Source organism: Nycticebus coucang, chromosome 14 (genome assembly GCF_027406575.1).
Source record: "Nycticebus coucang isolate mNycCou1 chromosome 14, mNycCou1.pri, whole genome shotgun sequence".
Taxonomy (NCBI): domain Eukaryota; kingdom Metazoa; phylum Chordata; class Mammalia; order Primates; family Lorisidae; genus Nycticebus; species Nycticebus coucang.
In genome coordinates this window covers 99,305,089-99,325,944 of record NC_069793.1, presented here as the reverse complement: position 1 = coordinate 99,325,944, position 20,856 = coordinate 99,305,089, and the positions used below count along the sequence as shown (strand labels likewise).

Genomic DNA, 20,856 nt, shown 5'->3' with positions numbered 1-20,856 from the left:
AGGTAGGTCCAGTTTTTAGAAGGTCTCTCCCGTGGAGTGTAGTGGGAGGGGCTTTAATTTCTGCCCGCTTGTTCAATTGTGGGGCTCTAGAGCCGGTCTCATGGGGGGAGGGGGACTCCCGTCCGCTTGGTGGTGGATTTTGTACCTTTTGTTTGCGTCCTTGTGATCACAACTTGCCTCAGCGGTGTTGATGTGCGTTCTTCAGCCTTCTCTCTTGGTGAGGCTCAAGTCCACCAGGATACTTACTAAATTCCTGTCCCTTAACTCTCCTTCTGGATGGGAGCCTTTGTTGAAAGCTGGCTTCAGTCCGCCATCTTGTCTCCCCCTCCTATACTCATGTTTTTAAGATTGAACTTTTAATTTCAAATCTATCCTATCTCTTAGGGTAATCATGAGGGATGTGGACTCTGCTCTTTTCCCCTTCTGTAGCCCCATACTTCCCTGCTCCATATAGAACATTAATGCTGATATTGAGTGTCACACTTCCTGAGGGGGCAATTCAGCAAGGCTTATTAGTTAATTGTTTTCACTTGTACTTATTCTCCCCTTTATTCTCATTACTGACATTGATAAGCTATTTCTTCAATTGGTTTGGGTGTAGATTACAATGGATAGTGTGAGCAACACCTAAAAGTGTATCAACATCTAAATATTTGAAGTCTATGAAATGAAGATTTGGCTAATTTATTTCTATGATTTTCCAATAATGATAATTATATTTGTGCTGAAGCATAACAGTCAGACACATTTAAAATCCCTGGCCTTGAAGTTCTCAAAACTTCTGAGCCGTCAGAATCTGATCTGTGGGTACCATAAAATTATAAAACAGGTGAATTTTTTAAATCTGATCTGTGGGTACTATAAAATTATAAAACAGATGATCTTGGTGAATTTTCCATAGTTAAATCTTTTTTACCTTATAGCAGGGGGGCAGAACAAAATAGTGAATGACAAACATGTCCTTTGCAGCCACTGTGGTGAGATCAGGGAGGGAGGAGTCCAGTCACCTCTGGCTGGGGGGCCTTGCACAGAAACTTCTCTGCTGCAGCAGCAGGGAGGCAGCAGGAGATTCCAGGGGCCAACAAAGAGGTTGGGAGGAATGGAGAAAAGGTACAGAAGGTGAGAGGGCTTGTGTGCGAGCAGAGGCCAGCCAGTTTGACAGTGGATTTCAGAGACAGAAGGCCCACCCTGGAGGCCTTTTTTTTTTTTTTTTAGATCTGAGAACTTGCTGTAATTACTTTGAAAGAGCTTGGGTGAGCAAGTGATCTTGAACAGTGGGATTGAGCCATGGAGCAGAGCAGATCTCTCATTGTTCAACTGCTGTCTGGTTGCAGCCATTGTAGGAAAGCTGCCTGAGAGGAACAGCCCACAGGGTGCTAGCGCAAGGCCAGTTCTGGTATACCTGCTGAGCTAGACAGCCACCTGTGGGGAGACATGAGCAAAACCCGCTTTCCTGGGAGAGCCACTGCAGGGCCAAGAGACACTGTGTAGAAAGGTTGAGGCATGTGTACTAAGTAGGCTAATGAGAGCTTCAGATTTTTTTTTGAACTTATGCAAATGACTGTATTGTCAGAAATTAAGAATACTTACAAATGGCTTTCAAATTCTAGAAAAATCAAGGAGAGAGAAAAATACATGTTTCAAACTCTGCTCATAAGTACACACATTGCGCGAAAAGCTACAAATAGCTCAAAAGGCAGAAAATTATTTCTTGACTTCTGGAAAACAGAACACAGAAAGAATCAACAATATTTCGAACAAAAAGCCATTACAAACTAGTCCAGTTCCATGTAACTGATTTCTGTTTTTTTTTATGAAGTTAAGTTAGTAATACTTATAGACATGTTATCTTTTTAATGAAAGTTCTAAAAATCTGCTTTTAGTCCAAAGGTATTCAATATTTTAAAACCATCAGTAATTTGAATTCGAGAGAATTCGTTGGCCTCTCTTAATATTTCTTTTCTTTTTTAGGACAAACTTTGGACTTGGTCGGTTATAAAAAACACTTTTTTTAGGTGAATTAAAATTATTACCGATAATATATGTTAGGACACATCAATGTCTTATATGTTAGGACAGACCAATGCTTTATACATTGGAACATATGTAATCCACACAAAATTAATTACCATTTCATATTTGACAATGTTTCTTACATATTTTTAACAAATTAAACTTGTTAAGTCATTTTCTCATGACTTTCAGTGGTCTTAATATTTCAAGAAGACCAAATTTAAAGTTGTTGTTGTTGCCCTGGGCCAAGTTTGAATCTGCCAGTCTCAGTGCATGCGGCTGGCATTGCAACCACTTCTCTATGGGCACCAAGTCCCAGATTTAGAGTTTTGATTTTGGAAGGTTTATCAAGTATCAAAGGCTTAAAACATTTTTTCAAATAAAATTAGAAGCCAAAAGATTTTAAAGGAAATACATAAGTCAACTGGATCATATGTAAAACATCTTCACAAATTCCCTTTTATGAGCAATTTAACCTTCACAGACAATCTACAAACTTTCTAAACTTTCTTTAACTTTTGCCCTGCCTTTCACTTCTTTACACAACCATTCTGTTTCAGGACAAAGTTTATCACACAAGATTCTTTCTTTACACAATGCCATTCTCTTTTCTGTCTAATTTCTCTAACTCTCAAAAACTCACTTTCTATAAAACAGGATCCCAGTTTACCATGAAGTCACCCATTCGTTCAGCCAAACTGATAAGTAGAAGGTTTAAAAGGCAAGAATCTTATCTTTTGACAAAGATTCAGTTTGTATAAATATTTTTCTATTTATACAAATTGATAATGGCAAAGGGCTAATAATAAAGGCCCTTTATTGTTTTTTTTTTGGCCGGGGCTGGGTTTGAACCTGCCACCTCCGGCATATGGGACTGGCACCCTACTCCTTGAGCCACAGGCACCGCCCCGCTTTACCCAGGCATGGAGATTCTGGCAGCAACACTGTAACACTTGGGAGGCGGGCCGCCCTGTGAAGGGCGGGGTCCGGAGCTCTTTCCTCCCCAGGCCTTCTCAGCCATCCTGGAGCTGCCCGGCCACAGGCGGTCACCAGCGGGGGGTGGGGAGTTGGGGGGTGGGGAGTGGTGGGGCGTGAGGGATGGGGGGATTGGGGGGTGGGGAGTGGTGGGGGGTGGGGCGCGGTTCCCCACCTCAGCTTTCAAGCGAGTCCCTGACTGTGCACGTGTTAGACTTCTTGGTCCCTGTTTCAAGAGGGGTGGGGTGGGTAGCCTACATGTCCACAGACTCCTGTGCTCGCTTGGCTTTTTTTTTTTTCCGAGTGGTCCTTGCCCTCTGCCAGGATTTTCCTTTGGAACAAGCAGAGATACCACTGGTCCATATTTTTGACATTCCTCTTTTACATCTTCACATTCTTCCTCATTCTCAAGATAATCATCATCCAGCATATTCAGCAGTCTTAGCACTGGAGTAGGAAGCATCACCAGATCTTCAATATGAGGGGCAAAAGGAATGCTAAAGAATGGGCTGCACAATGCCATTTCAGCAGGAATTCTTCCGCTTGGATCATCATGAAGCATGCTTTTGATAAGGTCTCGTAGGTGATAGGCTGGAATTGCGGCATTCACCAACTGCTTTACTGGCAAATATGTGATCAATGATAGCAGAACTGTTTGCCTTCCATTCCTGAGATCTGACTGTATGTTTCAGTTTCATTCCTGAGAACATCTCCAGTAAAATGATCCCTAGGCTCTATAGATCAACAGCTGAGGTACATTCTGTATCATTCTGCAGGCCAGCCTGGGCCAAGCAATTCTGCAGTTCTGCTTCTGGAGCCCAATACCCGTCTGTCTGAATATACTTTACATCCTGATTACCTTCTTTGACGCTAAGTCCAAAGTCAATGAGTTTAAAACATTCATTCTCTGCACTCCACGATATGTTAAGTGGTTTGAGGTCTGCGTGGACGTAACCGTCATGATGAAGAAAAGCAACAGCTTCCAGAACATCTCTGGCACAAGGCTGTACCGTCCACATGGAACAACCCTGGTGACTGGAATATAAAAGCAATTCCGAAACACTGACTTCCAGGAGTTCAAGCAACAGACACCATGATGGCACATTTGGAGAGAAATGAATGGTAAAGACTCCATACAAAGTCATGATGTTCCTGTGACCCTGCAACTGCTCCAGCGCCGCCCTCTCTTTGCCGAAACCATACTCTGTGGCCGAGGCCACAGCCCGCATAGTTCCTGGTGGCAAGAACGGCTTGAGGGCGCCAGGGGGCCAGCCGGGGTTGCCGCAGCAGCGCACCCGATACACGAGGCTGAGGAGCCGCTACCCAGGCGGCTCTGAACCTGCCACAGCTGCCGGAAGGCCCCCAGGCGCAGCTGGATCCCGCCATCCGTGCGAGCAGAGGGCACTGACACCAGAGCTGACGCGACGCCCGAGGCAGGCCTGCAGGACCCGCGGTCACACCCCGCCCGCCGGACCAGCGGCTTCGCAGGGAGGGGCCTGCAGCCGCCTCACCGAGTCCCGGGACCTCACGCCGCCATGACACCGGAAGCCGTGAGAGCTTCAGATTAAAAAAAAAAAACACACACACACAAAAAACCCTGCAGGGATTGAGGGCAAAGAAATCAGAAGATGAGGTCATGGCTTAATTAAAAAGCACCTACCCTGTTTCTCCCAAAATAAGACAGTGTCTTATTTAAGGTGTGCTCCCAAAGATGCGCTAGGTCTTATTTTCAGGGGATGTCTCTTTTTTTTTATTGTTAAATCATAGCTGTGTACATTAGTGCAATCGCCTGTACCCATTCTAAGATGCACCATGGATGTGGCCCCACCCATTACCCTCCCTCCACCAAAACCTCCCCCCTCCCTTCCCCTTCCTTGGCCCTTTCCTCATAGTCTTGTGCTATAGTTGGGTTATAGTCTTCATGTGAAAGCTATAATTTAGCTTCATAGTAGGGCTGAGTACATTGGATACTTTTTCTTCCATTCCTGAGATACTTTGCTAAGAAGAATAAGTTCCAGCTCCATCCACGTAAACATGAAAGAGGTAAAGTCTCCATCTTTCTTTAAGGCTGCATAATATTCCATGGTATACATGTACCACAATTTGCTAGTCCATTCGTGGGTCGATAAGCACTTGGGCTTTTTCCATGACTTAGCAATTATGAATTGGGCTGCAATAAACATCCTGGTACAGATGTCTTTGTTATATTGTGACTTTTGGTCTTCTGGGTATAAACCTAGTAAAGGAATTATAGATCGAATGGCAGGTCTATTTTTAGATCTCTAAGTGTTCTCCAAACGTCCTTCCAGAAGGAACATATTAGTGGGTATTCCCAACAGCAATATAGAAGTGTGCCCTTTCCTCCACAACCACGCCAACATTTTTTATTTTGGGACTTTGTTATGTGGGCTACTCTTACTGGGGTTAGGTGATATCTCAGAGTAGCTTTGATTTGCATTTCTCTGATGATTAAGGATGATGAGCTTTTTTTCATGTGTTTGTAGATCTTGCGTGGGTCTTCTTTAGAGAAGTTTCTCTTCAAGTCCCTTGCCCACCCTGAGATGGGGTCACGTGTTCTTTCCTTATTAATACGTTTGAGTTCTCTGTGGATTCTGGTTATTAGACCTTTATCGGAGGTATAATGTACAAATTTTTCTTCCATTCTGAGGGCTGTCTGCTTGCTTTACTCACTGTGTTCTTGGCTGTGCAGAAGCTTTTTAGTTTGATCAGGTCCCAGTAGTGTATTTTGGAAGTCCTCCTCGTAAAATATTCACCCAGGCTGATTCCTTCAAGAGATTTCCTTGCACTTTCTTCAAGTATTTTTATAGTTTCATGTCTTAAGTTTAAATCTTTAATCCAGTGAGAGTCTATCTTAGTTAATGGTGAAAGGTGTGGATCCAGTTTCAATCTTCTACAGGTTGCCAGCCAGTTTACCCAGCACCATTTGTTAAATAGGGAATCTTTTCCCCACTGAATGTTTTTAATTGGCTTGTCAAAGATCAAATAACGGTAAGTAGCTGGATTCATCTCTTGGTTCTCTGTTCTGTTCCAGACATCTACTTCTCTGCTTTTGTGCCAGTACCATGCTGTTTTGATAACTATGGATTTATAATACAGTCTCAGATCTGGTAGTGTGATTCCTCCTGCTTTGTTTTTATTGCTGAGTAATGTTTTGGCTATTTGAGTTTTTTTCTGATTCCATATAAAACGAAGTATTATATTTTCAAGATCTTTAAAGTATGACAATGGAGCTTTAATAGGAATTGCATTAAAGTTATATATTGCTTTGGGCAGTATGGACATTTTAACAATGTTGATTCTTCCCAGCCATGAGCATGGTATGTTTTTCCATCTGTTAACATCTTCAGCTATTTCTTTTCTTAGAGTTTCATAGTTCTCTTTGTAGCGATCTTTCACGTCCTTTGTTAGGTATACTCCCAAATATTTCATCTTCTTTGGCACTACTGTGAAAGGAATAGAGTCCTTCATTGTTTTTTCAGCTTGGTTATTGTTGGTATACATATAGGCTAAAGATTTATGGGTGTTGATTTTGTAGCCTGAGACATTGCTATATTCCTTGATCACTTCTAAAAGTTTTGTAGTAGAATCCCTAGTGTTTTCCAGATATACGAACATATCATCTGTGAAGAGTGAAAGTTTGATCTCTTCTGACCCTATGTGGATCCCCTTGATTGCCTTTTCTTCCCTAATTGCAATGGCTAAAACTTCCATTACAATGTTAAAGAGCAGTGGAGACAATGGGCAACCTTGCCTGGTTCCTGATCTAAGTGGAAATGATTTCAATTTAACTCCATTCAATACAATATTGGCTGTGGGTTTGCTGTAGATGGCCTCTATTAGTTTAAGAAATGTCCCTTCTATACCAATTTTCTTAAGTGCTCTGATCATGAAGGGATGCTGGATATTATTAAAAGCTTTTTCTGCATCAATTGAAAGAATCATATGGTCATTATTTTTAAGTTTGTTTATGTGTTGAATTACATTTATAGATATACGTATATTGAACCAGCCTTGAGACCCTAGGATAAATCCGACTTGTTCATGGTGTATAATTTTTTTGGTGTGTTGTTAGATTCTGTTTGTTAGGATCTTATTGAATATTTTAGCATCTATATTCATTAGTGATATTGGTCTATAATTTTCTTTTCTTGTTGGGTCTTTCCCTGGTTTGGGCATCAAGGTGATATTTGCTTCATAGAATGTGCTGGGTAATATTCCTTCTTTTTCTATATTTTGGAAGAGGTTTAGTAGTATAGGTAGTAGTTCTTCTTTAAATGTTTGGTAGAATTCTGATGTAAAGCCATCTGGTCCTGGGCTTTTCTTTTTAGGGAGATTTTTGTATAGTTGATGCTTTTTCAGAACTTGATATAGGCCTGTTCAACATTTCCACTTCGTTCTGGCTAAGTCTTGGTAGGTGGCATGCTTCCAGGTATTGGTTGATTCCTTTCAGATTTTTATATTTCTGAGAGTAGAGTTTCTTGTAGTATTCGTTAAAAATTTTTTGAATTTCTGAGGGGTCTGTTGTTATTTCATCATTACCATTTCTGATTGATGAAATTAGAGATTTTACTATTTTTTTCCTGGTTAGGTTGGCCAAAGGTTTATCTATTTTATTGATCTTTTCAAAAAGCCAGCTTTTGGATTTATTGATCTGTTGTATAATTCTTTTGTTTTCAATTTCATTTACCTCTGCTCTGATTTTGGTTATTTCTTTTCTTCTACTGGGTTTGGGGTTGGAGTGTTCTTCCTTCTCCAGTTGCTTGAGATGTCTCATTAAGTTATTAACTTCTTCTCTTTCCGTTTTCTTGAGGAAGGCTTGCAGTGCTATAAATCTTCCTCTTAGGACTGCCTTTGCAGTATCCCAGAGGTTCTGGTAATTTGTGTCTTGATTGTTGTTTAGTTCCAAAAATTTGGTGATTTCCTTATTAATCTCATCTATAACCCATCTATCCTTCTGCATAAGGTTGTGTAGTTCCATGTTCTTGTATGGGTATGCAGGTTCCTGATGTTATTGAGTTCAACTTTTATTCCATGATGGTCTGAGAAGATGCAAGGAATAATTTCTATTTTTTGAAATTTGGGGGTATTCGAAAGCTTTGTCTTCAATGTTAGAAATCCTTTCTTCTTCTTGCTCCATTCTGTTACTGAGGGATTCTACTGTGTTTCTCAGATCTTTGAGGGATGCAAATTCTTGTCTCAATGTGTCGCAGTCTTTGGTCATTTGGTCTTTGAATCCGTTGAATTCTTGAGATAACTTTTGGAATTCTAATTCGATCTTATTTGCTATCCAGATCCTGAATTCAATTTCTGACATCTCAGCTATTTGTTTGTGCATGGGGCCTTGTGCTGTTTGTGCCCCATTGATCCTTGGGGGAGTTGATATACTCTGATTATTCATATTGCCAGAGTTTTTCTGTTGATTTCACCTCATGATTGTTTTTCACCATTGCCTCTGGCCATCCTCAGAGTTGGGGAGGTGTCTCTCCAAGATTAGACTCCAGCGGGATCACTCTATTGTTGCTGGATCTTTGTAGGGAGTTACTCTGTGTAGTTCCTCTGGGGCTGCTCTAGTTAGGGAGTTCTGGTTGTGGAAGCAGCTCCGGTTTGTGACACACCCGGATCCAGCAACAGGGCTGGGAGTGCTGCGCACAGTTCTGGGAGTGCCAGGCGTCCAGTGACTTTGGCACAGAGAGCCCAAGGCTCAAGCAGTGTCTGGCCAGGAGAAGAGCTCTGCGCAGAGGCAGCGAGGGCTCCAAAGGTCATGCAGCTACCAGAGTCCCTATCCAGATGAACAGGCTCATGTGGAAGCTGGGAGGACATAGGAGGGAGGATGCAGGGTTGCATGGCTCCTGCAGTTCCTGGTCAGGGAATGTGTAGGTCCAGTGGGTGTGGGTCACTGGTCGGGGGTCTCTGCACAGCTCTTATGGAGGTCTGGGCGGCACCAAGCCCAGGAGTTTGAGGTTGCTATGAGTTGTGACGTCACGGCACTCTACCCAGGGCAACAGCCCAAGGCTCCAGTGTGCCAAAACCGTCTCACTCTGCCCCTAAGGATTATGGCCGTAAGGCAGCTCAGTCCCCACCTTTAGGCTGCTCAGTCAGTAGGTTACTTTGACCCACCCAATCCTTGCTCTGAGACCCTGAGGGCGGAGCTTGCCAGGGCAGTTCTTTCACAATGGCTTCCTGCGCCCAGCTCAGTGGCTCAGTTTGGGGCCCCAGACAATGCCAACAGTTCTCTACACTCCTGCTCAAGCTCTCCCCAAGGCAGTTCAACTGAGTGCCAAGTCCAAGAACACTGAAACAGTTCACAGGTAAGGCCTTTCTGGTTTGCAGTCTCACTGCTGCTTGTACTTACGGTTGCCAGCGTGATTAGGTAGATCAAACACACGCAACCACTTGCCAATTTTCCACTGTTTTTGTCCTCCTCTTGGGGCCCAGAAGTCCCTTGCTGGCTCCCTGTATCCTGAAAGGGATGATTATAGGCAGATCCCACTGGCCAGAGATGCCTGGAGTCTTGTCTCCTCATACTTGCTGTTCCCAGTTGCAGGGAATCTGTTACTTGGCCGCCATCTTTAATCTCCTCCTTCAGGGGACATCTTATCTTTCCTGTAAGTAGGTCTTATTTTTGGAGGATGTCTTATTTTCGGGGAAACAGGGTAGATACTGGCTTCCAGCCCCCGTTTTATACAGCCATGTTAGCATAGTGATTAGCATCTCATACCTCAGAATGTCACCTGTTGTCCAAGAAATATATTGGAATATGTATTTTTCCCTTTTTAAACTTTTCCCCTATTTTTTTTGTATTTATAATTTTTTGACTGTGTTTTTCTTTAATACTAAGGGCTCCATTTTTGCTATAGTTTTTCTGCTCCTTTTATTCTTTTTCTCCCTGTTTTGTCCCTTAAGTTTTCTTGTTTGTTTATTTGTTTTGATTTGTTTACATTTTACATTTTTAGTTTCTTCAATAATAAGGGCTCCGTTTTTGCTATAGCTTTTCTGCCCCTTTTATTCTTTCTTTCTTTTCCATTTCTATCCTTTTCTCTTTTTTTTATTTGTAAAAATTTTTCTACTTATCTTTCCCACATAAATTTCTCAAATAACAACTAAGGTAAACTCCCTATTTGGTTATATCTTATGTAATTTTATATTCAATTTTCTTTATATATTTTATTATTTTTTTTTTCATTTTTTCTGATCTTTTTTATTCTTTGTTGATCTCTATTCCATTTATGGGACAGAGTTTCACTCTGAGGCCTGGGCTGGGTTGCCACAGCATTGGCCTGGACCAAGGTGACCTTGGTCCCCTCATCCAGGGGTCCTTCTACATTTGGCCTTTGTTAGGTTCCCACTGTAACCTACTTATTTTTTAAAATTCTTCTCTATTTAGTAGAGGTGGGGTCTTGTTTTTGCACAGGCCAGTTAAGAGCTCCTGACCTTGAGGGATCCACCTATCCTGGTGCTCCAGAGGCCATGAATTGCAGTTATGGGTGCAAGCACCTTGTTGAACACCCCTGCTACTCTTGTCTATCTCTCTGTTCTTTTTTTTTTTTCTTTCTTTTCTTTTTTGTGTTTTGAGACAGAGTCTCACTATGTCACCCTCGGTAGAGTGCTGTGGCATCACAGCTCACAGCAACCTCAAATGCTTGGGCTTAAGTGATTCTATTGCCTCAGCCTCCCAAGTAGTTGGGACTACAGGTGCCCAGCACAGTGCCGGGATATTTTCTTGTTGTTGTTGTCATTGTTGTTAGCAGGCGCAGGCTGGGTTTGAATCTACCCCTTCAGTGTATGTGGACAGTGCCCTAACCACTGAGCTATAGGCACTGAGTCTCCTTTTTTCTTTTAGTCAGACTTTCCTTCTACATCCTTTCTCCTTCTTTTTCTGTCTTTCCTCTCTTCTTTCCCTTCACTCTTTTCTTCATTTTGGCCCTATGCAAAAAGGGCACTTCAACACCAGATAATTTAAAAGAGACAAGATAATTTAAAGAGAAGCAGGAAGTTAGAGGGGAAAGTAGGGGAAGGTAGCAGACAAAAAGAAAGCACTCACGAGTAGGAATGAACAGAAAAATCCTGGCAACATAAAAAAACAGAAGAGAGCAACCTCAGCCCCCCACCCCCGCCACCAAGGGATCATGGGGGTACATACCACACAGGATTCCATCTATAAAGAAATGCTATAAAAGACAGAAAGGGAATTTAAAATATGGATGACAAACACAATGAAGGGAATTGCTGAGGAAGTAGAACATAACCAAAAGGAATTCCAAAAACAGAAACAATAAGGAATTAAATATATGAAGAATATACAAAGGATACAGCAGAACTTAAGGAATTGAAGCAGTCAGTTGGGGAATATTAGGTGCAGTAGAAAGTATACATAACAGATTAGACCATGGAGAAAAGAAATCTCAGAGTTAGAGTCTTGAGCTAATATAGGCAGTTAAGTGGGCAGAAAAGAAGAGGGAGAGAGCAGAACATTTGCTCGAAGAATATGGGACTTCACAAAACATTCACATAAGTTGTAGGTATCCTAGAGGGGAAGAAGAATGCCACAGAGGAATGGAAACCCTACTGAAATGAAAATTTTCCAAGTACCACCAGAGATTCTGACACAATCCTTTCAAAGGGATATGAAACCCTGGGTCATCTCAACTCAAACATAGCTTCTTCAATACGCATTGTCAAGAATCTGCCCAAACTTAAGATGAAAGAGAAAATTATACAAGCAGCCAGAAGTAAGTGCCAATTGACCTACAGGGGCAGATCCATGAGTGTTACAAAAGACTTTTCAACTGAAACTTCAACCCAGCAGAGAATGGTCATCTACCTTTAACCTTCTTAAACAAAACAATTTTCAGCCAAGCATTCTATATCCTGGTAAGCTAAGCTTTAAAATTGATGGAGAAAACAAATATTTTACTGATATGGAAACATTGAGAAAATGTGCCACAACAAGATAAGCCATGTGAGGATACTTAGACCTATTCTCCACACCAATGATTACAATGGACCATCAGCAAAGCAAACACATAAAAACTAAGGAAAAAACAGCTTCCACAATGACACAAAGGATAAAGCTAAGCAATGGATTTTTAAGAAATAAGATGGATTGAACTCCACTACACTTATTAATTCTCTCAGTAAATGTTAATGACTTGAATACCCACTGAAGAGGCACAGGAGGGCTGATTGGCTAAAAAAAGCACAAGCCATTCATATGCTGTCTCCAGGAAGAAGCACAAAACAAGATTCCGTGTGAATGCTTGGAAAACAATATTTCAGGCAAATGGAAATCAGAAAAAAAGGGGGGAGTCACAAGCCTATTTTCAGGTATAAGTGACAAAGGTGAATTTAGTGCTTATAATGGTGGCTCATTTACTCTCTAGTCTTTGTGGCCTGACACTTTCCCAGATTATCATAAACCAGACAGCAGAATGCCACCATATTAACATGGATTATCTCTAAGGAATCAATCACATTTAAGCTTTTCATGTTTTTGGAGGTTTAGAATAAAGCTGTGAAGGCTCCTGAGAGGGTTCATATTTTATAGTACATGATATTTGTTTGCTTTTGGATTAATGTGAGGGTACATATAATTAGGTTACATTGTTTCCATTTGTAAAGTAGAATCTGAGTTGCAGTTGAGTCCATCTGGGTAATACACAAGATGCAAACTCTCCATAGCTAATGGCTGAATGGCATTCCATGGTGTAAATATACTACAGTTATTAATCCTTTCATATGTTAATGGGCACTTGGGTTGTTTCCAAATCTGTGCCATTGTGAATTGATCTGCTATAAACACTAGAGTACAAATGTCCTTACTATAAAATGATATTTTTTTCTTCTGGGTAGATACCTAGTAATGGCATTACAGGATCAAATGAAAGATCTACTTTTTGCTCCTTGAGGATTTTCCATACTTCTTTTGAAAAAAGCTCTATTCATTTGCAATCCCACAAACAGTGCATAAGTATTCCCTTCTCTCTGCACCCATGCCAGCATTTTAATATTTGGGATCTGGAGGTGGAGAAATATGGCAGCCGAGTAACAGCTTCCCTGCAACTGGGCACAGTGAGTCTGGGAAGATAAGACTCCAGGCATCTCTGGCTGGCGGGATCTGCCTATAATCATCCCTTTGAGGATACAGGGAGTCAGCAAGGGACTTCTGGACCCCAAGAGGAGGACAAAAATAGTGGAAAACTGGCAAGTGGTTGCATGTGTTCGATCGACCTAATCCCACTGGTAGCCGTAAGTACAAGCAGCAGTGAGACTACAAACAGAAAAGGCCTTACCTGTGAACTGTTTCGGTGTTTTGGACTTGGCACTCAGTTGAACTGCCTTGGAGAGAGCTTGAGCAGGAATGCGGAGAACTTTGGGCATTGTCTAGGGCCCTAGATTGAGCCGCTGAGCCAGATGGAGCTAATAGTGTTCAGCTGTGGACTGCAGGGAGCCATTGCGAGAGAACTGCCCCGGCAAGCTCCACCCTCAGAGTCACAGAGCAAGGATCGGGTGGGAGCTAGTAACCTATTGACTGAGCAGCCGAAAGGCAGGGACTGAGCTGCCTTACAGCCTTAACCCTCAGGGGCAGAGTGAGACTGGTTTTGGCACACTGGAGCCCAGGGCTGTTGCCCTGGGTAGAGGGCCCTGGTGTCATAGCTCATAGCAACCTCAAACTCCTGGGCTTGGCGCCACCTGGACCTCCATAAGAGCTGCGCTGTGACCCCCGACCTGCGACCTGCACCCGCCAGGCCTCCACATGCACTGACCAGGAACAGCAGAAGCCACACAACCCCACGTCCCCTCCTGTACCTTCACTGCTTTCACATCGGTCCACTCATCTGGCCAGGGACTCTGGTAGCGATGTGCCCCCTGGAGCCCTCCCTGCCTCTGTGCAGAGCCCTTCTCCTGGCCAGAGACTGCTGGAGCCTTGGGCTCTCTGTGCCAAAGTCACTGGGCGCCAGGCACTCTCAGAACCGTGCGCACCACCTCCTGCCCTGTTGCTGGATCCAGGTATTACACTCCAGAGCTGCTTTCACAACCAGAACTCCCTGGCTGGGGCAGCCACAGAGGAACTACACAGGGTCATTCCCTACAAAGATCCAGCAACAATAGAGAGATCCCGCTGGGGTCTAATCTTGGAGAGACATCACCCCAACTCTGAGGAGGGCCAGAGGCAATGGTGGAAAACAATCATGGGGTGAAATCAACAGAAAAACTCTGGCAATATGAATAATCAGAGTATATCAACTCCCCCTAGGAACAATGGGGCAGAGACAGCACAAGATCCCATGCACAAAAAAATAGCTGGGATGTCAGAAATCAAATTCAGAATCTGGATAGTAAATAAGATCGAATCAGAATTCCAAGCAGTAACCGAAAAGATCTCTCAAGAATTCAACAAATTGAAAGACCAAATGACCAAAGATTTTGACACATTGAGACAAGAAGTTTCAGCCCTAAAAGATCTGAGAAACACAGTAGAATCCCTCAGTAACAGAATGGAGCAAGCAGAAGAAAGGATTTCTGACATTGAAGACATAGCTTTCGAGTGCTCTCAATCTCTTAAAGAGGAAGAGAAATGGAGGGCAAAAACAGATCACTCTCTCAGAAAGCTCTGGGATAATTCGAAGAAAACCAATTTTCATCTAATAGGGATTACGGAAAGCAATGAAGTGGCTTCAACAAGGCACTGAGTCTCTTCTTCATGAGATTATGAAGGAGAACTTTCCAGACATGCCAAGAGATTCCAAAATTCAGATAGCAGACAGTTTCAGAACCCCAGCACAACTCAACCCAAATAAGACATCCCCCAGACACATCATAATCAATTTCACTAAAGTTAATATGAAGAAGAAAATTCTCAAAACAGCCAGACAAAAGAAAACCATCACCTACAAGGGCAAGAATATTAGAATACCTGCATATCTCTCTGCTGAAACCTTTCAAGCTAGAAGAGGATGGTCATTGACCTTTAATCTCCTAAAACAAAACGACTTTCAACCCAGGATCCAGTTCCCAGCTAAACTGAGTTTCATTTATGACGGAGAAATTAAATACTTCATTGACATTCACATGTTGAAGAAATTTTCCATAACTAAACCAGCTCTCCAGGATATTCTAGACCTATCTTCCTTAAAGAGCAGCGTAATCCTCCACCACAAAAGTAAACCCACCCAGAAAATTTTGATCAAATTCCAACTTCCACAGTCGCAAAAGGAATAAAAATGTCCACCGGACTCTCAAAAGGCTTAACAATATTCTCAATTAATGTGAATGGTTTAAATTGTCCTCTAAAGAGGCACAGGTTGGCTGACTGGATACAAAAACTCAAGCCAGACATCTGCTGCATCCAAGAATCGCATCTTACATTAAAAGACAGATATAGACTCAAGGTGAAGGGATGTTCATCTATACTTCAGGCAAATGGAAAGCAAAAAAGGCAGGCGTTGCAATCCTATTTGCAGACACAATAGGCTTTTAAACTACCAAAATAAGGAAGGATAAGGATAGGCACATCATAATTGTTAAAGGCAATACTCAATATGATGAGATCTCAATTATTAATATTTATACACCCAACCAGAATGCACCTCAATTTATAAGAGTAACTCTAACAGACATGAGCAACTTGATTTCCTCCACTTCCATAGTAGTTGGAGATTTTAACACCCCTTTAGCAGTGCTGGATAGATCCTCAAAAAAGAAGCTAAGAAAAGAAATTTTAGATTTGAACTTAACCATTCAACATCTGGACTTAACACACATCTACAGAACATTTCATCCCAACAAAACTGAATACACTTTCTTCTCATCAGCCCACAGAATATACTCTAAAATTGACCACATCCTAGGCCACGAAGCTAAACTCAGCAAACTTAAAAAAATAGAAATTATTCCTTGCATCTTCTCAGACCATCATGGAATAAAAATTGAACTTAATAACAACAGGAACCTGCATACCCATACAAAAACATGGAAGCTAAACAACGTTATGCTGAAGGATAGATGGGTTATAGAAAAGATTAAGAAGAAAATTACCAAATTTTTGGAACACAACAACAATCAAGACACAAATTACCAGAACCTCTGGGATATTGCAAAGGCAATCCTAAGAGACAAATTTATAGCACTGCAAGCCTTCCTCAAGAAACTGGAAAGAGAGGAAGTTAATAACTTAATGCAACATCTCAAGCAACTAGAGAAGGAAGAAAACTCCAATCCCAAACCCAGCAGAAGAAAAGAAATAACCAAAATCAGATCAGAACTAAATGAAATTGAAAACAAAAGAATTATAGAACAGATCAATAAATCCAAAAGTTGGTTTTTTGAAAAGGTCAATAAAATAGATAAACCTTTGGCCAACCTAACCAGGAAAAAAAGAATAAAATCTCTAATTTCATCAATCAGAAATGGTAACGATGAAGTAACAACAGACCCCACAGAAATTCAAAAAATCCTTAATGAATACTACAAGAAACTCTACTGTCAGAAATATGAAAATCTGAAAGAAATCGACCAATACTTGGAAATACACCACTTACCACGACTTAGCCAGAATGAGGTGGAAATGTTGAACAGGCCTATACCAAGCTCTGAAATAGCATCAAGTATACAAAATATCCCTAAAAAGAAAAGCCCAGGACCAGATGGCTTTACGTCAGAATTTTACCAAACCTTTAATAAAGAACTAGTACCTATATTACTAAACCTCTTCTAAAATATAGAAAAAGAAGGAAGATTACCCAACACATTCTATGAAGTAAACATCACCTTGATCCCCAAACCAAGGAAAGACCCAACAAGAAAAGAAAATTATAGACCAATACCACTAATGAATATTGATGCCAAAATACTCAATAAGATCCTGACAAACAGAATCCAACAACAGATGAAAAAAATTATACACCACGACCAAGTGGGATTTATCCCAGGTTCTCAAGGCTGGTTCAATGTATGTAAGTCTGTAAATGTAATTCAGCACATAAACAAACTAAAAAATAAGGACCATATGATTCTTTCAATTGATGCAGAAAAAGCTTTTGATAATATCCAGCATCACTTCATGATCAGAACACTTAAGAAAGTTGGCATAGAAGGGACATTTCTTAAACTAATAGAGGCCATCTACAGCAAACCCACAGCCAATATCATATTGAATGGAGTTAAATTGAAATCATTTCCACTTACATCAGGAACCAGGCAAGGTTGCCCATTGTCTCCATAGCTCTTTAACATTGTAAAGGAAGTTTTAGCCATTGTAATTAGGGCAGAAAAAGTGATCAAGGGTATCTACATAGGGTCAGAAGAGATCAAACTTTCACTCTTCCCAGATGATATGATCGTATATCTGGAAAACACTGGTGATTCCACTACAAACTTTTAGAAGTGATTAAGGAATACAGCAATGTCTCAGGCTACAAAATCAACACCCATAAATCTGTAGCCTTTATAGATACCAACAATAACCAAGCCGAAAAAACAGTCAGAACTTTATTCCTTTCACAGTAGTGCCAAAGAAGATGAAATATTTGGGAGTATACCTAACAAAGGATGTGAAAGATCTCTACAAAGAGAACTATGAAACTTTAAGAAATAGCTGAAGCTGTTAACAAATGGAAAAACATACCATGTTCATGGCTGGGAAGAATCAACAATGTTAAAATGTCTATTCTACCCAAAGCAATATATAATTTTAGTGCAATTCCTATTAAAGCTCCATTGTCATATTTTAAAGATCTTGAAAAAATAATACTTCGTTTTATATGGAATCAGAAAAAACCTCAAATAGCCAAAACTTTACGCAGCAATAAAAACAGAGCAGGAGGAATCACGCTACCAGACCTGAGACTGTAGTTTAAATTGATAGTGATCAAAACAGCATGGTACTGGCACAAAAACAGAGAAGTAGATGTCTGGAACAGAATAGAGAACCAAGAGATGAATCCAGCTACTTATCATTATTTGATCTTTGACAAGCCAATTAAAAACATTCAGTGTGGAAAAGATTCCCTATTTAACAAATGGTGCTGGGTAAACTGGCTGGCAACCTGTAGAAGATTGAAACTGGACCCACTCCTTTCACCATTAACTAAGATAGACTCTCACTGGATAAAATATTAAAACTTAAGAAATGAAACTATAAAAATACTTGAAGAAAGTGCAGGGAAACCTCTTGAAGGATCGGCCTGGGTGAATATTTTATGAGGAGGACTCCCCAGGCAATTGAAGCAGTATCCAAAATACACTACTGGGACCTGATCAAACTAAAAAGCTTCTGGACAGCCAAGAACATAGTAAGTAAAGCATGCAGACAGCCCTCAGAATGGGAGAAAATATTTGCAGGTTATACTTCCAATAAAGGTCTGATAACCAGAATCCACAGAGAACTCAAATATATTAGCAAGAAAATAACACATGATCCCATCTCAGGGTGGGCAAGGGACTTGAAGAGAAACTTCTCTAAAGAAGACAGATGCATGATCTACAAACACATGAAAAAAGCTCATCATCCTTAATCATCAGAATAAGGCAAATCAAAACTACTTTGAGATATCACCTAACCCCAGTAAGAGTAGCCCACATAACGAAATCCCCAAACCAGAGATGTTGGTGTGGATGTGGAGAAAAGGGCACACTGCTGGTGGGAATGCACACTAATACGTTCCTTCTGGAAGGATGTTTGGAGAATACTTAGAGACCTAAAAATAGACCTGCCATTCGATCCTATAATTCCTTTACTAGGTATATACCCAGAAGACCAAAAATCACAATATAACAAAGACATTTGTACCAGAATGTTTATTTCAGCCCAATCCATAATTGCTAAGTCATGGAAGAAGCCCAAGTGCCCATCGACCCACGAATGGACTAGCAAATTGTGGGACATGTCTACCATGGAATATTATGCAGCCTTAAATAAAGATGGAGACTTTGCCTCTTTCATGTTTACATGGATGGAGCTAGAACACATTCTTCTTAGCAAAGTATCTCAGGAATGGAAGAAAAAGTATCCAATGTACTCAGCCCTACTATGAAACTAAACTGTGACTTTCGCATGAAGGCTATAGCCCAACTGTTGTTCAAGACTATGGGGAAGGGGCCAAGGAAGGGGAAGTGAGGGGGGAGGTTATGGTTATGGTGATGGGTAGGGCCACACCTATGGTGCATCTTGGAATTGGTACAGGAGAAACTTACTAAAGGCAGAATACAAATGTCTACATACAATAACTAGAAAAATACCATGAAGGCTGCATTGAACAGTTTGATGAAAATGTTTCAGATTGTATATGAAACCTGCACATCGTACCCTTTGATTGCACTAATGTACACAGGTATGATTTAATAATAAAAAAAAAGAAAGAAAATTTGGAATCTCATGATGTGGGCTATTCTCACTGAGGTTAGGTGATATCTCAAGGTTGTTTTACTTTGCATTTCTCTGATGATTAGGGATGATGATATTTTTTTCAAATGTTTGCTGGTCATTCATCTGTCTTCTTGGGAAAAGATTCTGTTCATGTCTTTTACCCAGTGATTAATCAGGAGGTGTCATATTACCAGCCTTCATATTATACTGCAAATCTATAGTGATCAAAGAAGCATGGTATTGGCATAACAAACAAGGGCATAGATCTATGAAACAGGACTGAGCACCTAAGGTGAAACAAGCCTCATATTGTCATCTGATCTTCAATAAACCAAACGAAAGCATTCAATGGGGGAAAGAATCTCTATTTAATAAATAGTGCTGGCAGAAATGGTTAGCCACATTTAAAAGACTAAAACTGGACCTGTCCCTCTCACCACTCTCAAAAATTAAGTCATGCTGGATAAAAGATTGAAATCTAAGATACTAAATGACAAAATGGTGATAATAATAAAGGCAGGGATTTGTGATGGACAATTTTAATCTATGTGCACTTATATCATAGTTACTTATCCTTAAATTTTATGCTCAGATCTGACTTTTTACTTGAATGCTTTCCATAAAACTCCACAGAGCTTTATGTCATCCTTTCCAGTTCTCTAAATTTATTTAGTTACTCCAAAATATCTGTTAGTTAGGGTTCCAATCACAAACAGAACCAGCAATTATGCTTCCTATAGCCAGAAAATCATGCTATTAGAGTGACTTATCTAGGCTACAATTCCTAGTTCAGTTGCCAGTGGACACTTACTGCCACAATATGCATTGCTCCATGGCACTGGACTACATCACAGTAACCAGTGTGAATAAACTCTTGATTGAAAATGACTTTGTGCCACTCTCTCAAGACTCAAATTCCTGAATGGGAGCATCTGCTTGACTGTGATTGGAGGACATATGATTTCAGCTGTGCTGTCCAAGGATGTAGTTACTAAAGGTAACTACAGGCTATTGAGTACTTAAATTGAAATAGGATATAAGTGTGAAATATACACCATATTTTGAAGATAGTCCACAAAGAGAGAATGGGCAATAATGTCTCAATAATTTGTGTGTGGCAGCATATAAAATAATAACTTGAATATACTGGATTAATATTTTAACATGTTAGTTAATTTACTATAAAATCGTACTAAGATTACTCTTACCTTTTCCGCTTTCCTTTACAAAATGTGGCTTATAAAACATTTAAAATTACATATGTGTCTCACAGTTGTGGCTTGAACAGTATTTCGATCAAATGGTGATGCTCTAGCTGCCTCGTTTTTACAGGAGATAACACCAGTCCTTCTTGGGGGGGATTTTTCCTCATAGAAAGAGGATTTACATCCACCCACAATCACTTAAGCTTGTTTGTCTAATATTTTAACATTCTGGTTACCTCTTTCTTCCTCTCTGGAACATGAAAACATTGGTGCCTAGGT

At 40.7% G+C, this 20,856-nt stretch overlaps 1 pseudogene; it reads right to left on the bottom strand.

Annotated features, from left to right (window-relative positions):
* Nucleotides 1–2,926: 2,926 nt before the first annotated feature.
* Nucleotides 2,927–20,856, bottom strand: part of LOC128564559 (serine/threonine-protein kinase Kist-like) — a 37,920-nt pseudogene continuing 19,990 nt past the window's right edge.